The 4841-nt window shown below is 32.5% G+C and overlaps 1 pseudogene; it reads right to left on the minus strand.

The window, feature by feature from the left end:
• Positions 1–312: 312 nt before the first annotated feature.
• LOC105303391 lies at positions 313–1041 on the minus strand (annotated as a pseudogene).
• Between the last annotated feature and the right edge of the window lie 3800 nt (positions 1042–4841).

Below are 4841 nucleotides of genomic sequence, written 5' to 3' on the forward strand. Positions count from 1 at the left end.
ACAGCTCATTGATGTGCTATTTTTTAAGTTCTTTTTCTCTCTCTATTTCATTTTTTAATTCAAAATACAACTTTATTCTAATTTTAAACAAAAAGGAATGTAAATGATAGTAACAAACAAGATTTGAGTATTGAATATTGTGATGTGACTCTAGCAGTCTTAAGATTGAAACTCAATAAGGAAACAACTGTGTTCCAAAACAGCTAAGTATGCAAGTCCAAAAAGTGAAGGTATTTTTTTAACTGCCACATTCACTTCGAAGCCCATTCATCTCCTTCAGCATCTCAAAGATTAAGTACATGTTCTGCTTAGCTATGTTATAAAGTGACAAACTCTCTGCACCACTGACATCACAGGACAGTTGCCTATAAAACCAGATTTCTGACGTTGGGTTACAGTTTCACTTTCCCACAGGTAATCATCCTCATCCAAGAGAGCAGTTGTTTGAGCAACCTCTAGATCATGGTCATATTGTGTTGCCAAAACCGTGTCCATAACAATTGCTGGTGCGACAAGAGCAAGCATGGCAAGAAATTCCATTAAGATCTCCAATTAGTTTTGCAGCAAGCCAGAGGAAGGGCTTTACAAAGCTATAATTACTTTTGGTGGAAATGTCATAGTATTGAAGAGTCTTCTTTCGGTGAAAGACAATTGATTTTGCTTTAACTTTCCTGTCCTTAACATCCACTTTGTTGCCACACAATACAGTGGGCATGTTTTCACATACTCGTACCAGAGCTCTATGCCAGTTAGGCACATTCTTGTAAGTAACTCTTGAAGTTCCATCAAACATTATAATGGCACACTGGGCGTGGATGCAATAGCCATCTTCCAGTCCATCAAATTTCTCCTGAGTAGTTATGCCCCATACATTGAACTTGATAGGTCCCCTACTGCTATGGAACACAAGGGGATGGACCTCAACACATACTTCTCAAATTCCCCAGTCAGACAACATTTCACAAATGTGGTTTTTCCAGTCCCACCATCACCAACAACTGCACGTTTGAAATGAACTTGGGGTTCTTCTTGGGCAGCCATCACGATGTTATTACCAAAAGCATCTCCAGACCGGTCTGACTGAGAGCTCTCTCTGTTTCATTTTAGATAGGTTCTATAGCTGTTTTCAATTTCACTATCCTTTCTTCTACAATGTCTAATTTGCAATGAACTATATCCAGTGTATGTTTTTTTCTCATGCATCATAGTTTTCCTATATAAAAGTTCAGTTAGGATGACATTTCAATCTTCCATTTCTCTATCTAATATATTCAATTATTCCTCAACCTCTTGAACATGTAAAATATAGTCATACTGTTTTAAATGCCATCACTATTACCAGTTTTAATTGATAATTTCTACAAATGTTATCACTGTTATCAGTTTTAATTGATAATTTCCCCATGGGAGGGTTATACATTTTTTGCTTTGTTTTTTTGCATGTCTTTGACTTTTCATAGGATGCTACATAGTATAAATTTTGTTTCATTAGATGCTGAATATTTTTGTATAACTATAAATATTTTTGAGCTTTATTCTCGGATATATTTAAGTTACTTGGAAACAGTACAACATTTTATCATACTGTTCAGGGCCTTGTTTTTAAACTTTTTTTCCCCCGGCTTTATTTAAATATAATAAGACAATTAGTTGCTCATATTTACATTGTACAATTCAATGAGTGTTTTTCAATTATAGTTGGCATACAATAATATACCAGTTTCAGTTGTATAGCATAGTGGTCAGAGATCCACATAACTTGCAAAGTGATAACCCTGCTAAATCTAGTACCCCTCTTCCCATTACATATTTATTACAACATTATTAACCATCTTCCCTATGCTACACTCTATATCTCCATGTCTATTCTGCAACTATCCATTTGTACCTCTTAATCCCTTTGCCTTTTTTTGCCGTCCCCCCAACACCTCTCCCATCTAGTAGCCCTCAAAATATTCTCTGTATCTATGAATTTATTTCCGCTTTTGTTGTTGTTTTTGTTTATTTTGTTCTTTAATTCCACATGTAAGTGAAATCATACGATATATTTGTCTTTCTCTATCTGACTCATTTCATCAGCGCAATACCCTCTAGGTCCATCAAGGCAATATAAACTTTTTTTGAATAGGAATATAGCAGCCCTTATCAGAGATTTTATTTTTACTTACCACTGAGTACTCTACAATATGCCCTGCCCCATGAATTATGAAGTTTTCCATTCTGATATCTGGAAAAAGGCACTATTTATGGCCATGTGTGAGTTCTGGGGATTATTTCTCTAATTCTTTCTAGCATTTCTTTCTCAGTTTAGGGTAGTTTCCTCACATGTATGTCCTGATCAGTGATAAACTGAACACTCATGGAGTATTTGCATTTCTACAATTCTTTCTCTGCACAACACTCTCCTGGTACTCTGCCCTGCAAACTCTACCCATCTTGGCCTTTCCAGACTCTCAGTTCTATCTCTCATTCTCAGGAAGTCTAGCAGATCTCATCTTATTTACTTTCTCTGTGCTAACATCTGATATCTCTCTTCAGGTAACCTAAGCAATTATAGCATTCATCTTGTTTGTATTCCATCTCTGAGAAATTGTGTTTCTATGTTTCCTATTTTCAGTGTCTTGAGAACCATTGTTTCACATTTTTATTGTTTTTAAAACTGTTTTAGACAGTTTTATAGACTGAATGTCACAGCCAAATTCATTTGTTGAAGTCCTAACACTCTATATAGCTATATTTGGATGTATGATCTTTAAGATATTAAGACAATTAAAGATAGGTGAAAGAGAGTGGATCAAAAGATATAGGAGAAAATGTCTGAAAATGTTCCAAAAATCATGAAAGACATCAAGTGACAAATTCAAAAAGCTCTGAAAGTTCCAAGATAGATGAATACAAAAGAAACCACTCTAAGATGCATCAGGGTGAAACTGCTGAAAACCAAAGGTAAAAAGGAAATGTTAAAGCACTAAGACAAATGTATATCTCCAAAAAAGCAACAATAAGAAAGCAAGTTTCTCAGTAGAAATGCTGACAGCCAAAAAGTCATGGAATGATACTTTATAATGCAGATGGAAAATAACTCCCAATCTAAAAAGTCCATGATCAATAAAATAATCTTTAAAACTACCAATAAAATAAATACATTTTTAGACAAACAAAAGGTGAAATAGTTTTTGCCCCAAAAATTGCACATAAAAACAAACAAAAACTCACTAAAATGAATTCTTAAGGCAGAAAAAATAATGATCCAGGAGGAAACAAAGGAATGAAGGAAGGAAAGAAGGGCATAAATGAGTAAATGTAGAAAAATATAAATAGTCAGATATTGGTCATATTAATTTATATGTAAGACCTCTCCTCTGGAATGAGCACCCATATATTAAAACTTTATCTCAAAATCTCCTGTTTTAAGTCTAATATATATCTCCAACTTAATATGTACACAATTGAAACCATGGTCTTTCCTCCAATACTACTGCTTCTTTTATAGTTATCATTATCTTGGTAAATGGCAATTCCATCTATCCAATTATTCGAGGTAAATATCTTGGAGTCAAATTTTCCTTCTGTAATTTTTCTTTCACATCTGTATAAAAACTTCAATAAATTATATTCCTTTAAATCTCACTTCCAACTTCTGACAGGGAGGATTTAATCAGTGCTTATTTTCCAGCTAAGGAGAAGCTGAGCTAACAGTGAGTTTTTAAGATAGCAATGTAGTACCCATATAATTCTTTTAATACATTTTATCTCTGAGAGCTATTCTCTTAGAATATTTCTGCTAATATCAATGTCTACTCATTGGGGCCTTTTAAGGAGAAAAGAAACAAAAGATATTTGAGAGACTTCCTAGCTTCGAGCTGAAACAATCAGAAAACTTCACTGGGATTTTTGAACTTGAGACATAATTAATGAAATCTAAAGTTTTAAGTAATATGTCTTTGGAGATATAATAGCCATGTTTCCCACAAGAGAAGCAAAGAGAAATGGCCTTCGGAAAGAAAGCTAAAAGTGAAGCAAAATCAGAGGAAGGGGCGGGACTCTGACTATGTTTCTACTTTACTTTTTGTCACTGATTTTTAGTAGAAATTCAAAAGATTTTCTTTCATAACCTAAACATTTTTCAAGGTTCTCTATTTTAAGTTTTTTCCTAATTTGAAATCTATTTATTTTCATGGTATAAATGAAAATATAATTTTGTGTGTGTGTTGTGTGTGTATATCTATATCTATATCTATCTCTCTCTCTCTATATATATATATAACAATTGCCAAAATACCCTTCTTGAAATTTATATTTTCACAGTGATTTGAGATGACACCTAAAAACAATCTATATAATAAAATATTTTACACATTTTAATGTGATATGCTTGCTAGATGAGAGGTGATGTATTGGTTAGGAAGAAGCATATTAAAGATTTTTTTCTTATTTTGGGCACACATATGACTTAGTTGCCCTGAGAATTTCAGAAAACATGTACATCAGAGAAAAATATATTGAAATTACAGGACAATAATATATAGAGGATAATCAATTTTTATTTTTATACATTATAAAAGACAATCCATTCTTGTTCTTGACCACTTAATGAGTACATTATATGATTAAATTTATATGTCAAATAAATAGGTAAATAGTGAAATAAATATTTTAAATGAGATTTATAGTAACACTAATGATACATTTTCAAAATAAATAGGCAAAAACTTATCAAAAATGTAAATTATTAAATAGTTACATAGTAGTGACAGGCTTGTTTTCACATGCAGAATTTCTGATAAAATTTATCATTTTTCCACTAAAAAATTATCAAGTTTCTTATTTTTTATTTTAAT

The sequence above is a fragment of the Pteropus vampyrus genome, unplaced genomic scaffold (assembly GCF_000151845.1).
Source record: "Pteropus vampyrus isolate Shadow unplaced genomic scaffold, Pvam_2.0 Scaffold10, whole genome shotgun sequence".
Taxonomy (NCBI): Eukaryota; Metazoa; Chordata; class Mammalia; order Chiroptera; family Pteropodidae; genus Pteropus; species Pteropus vampyrus.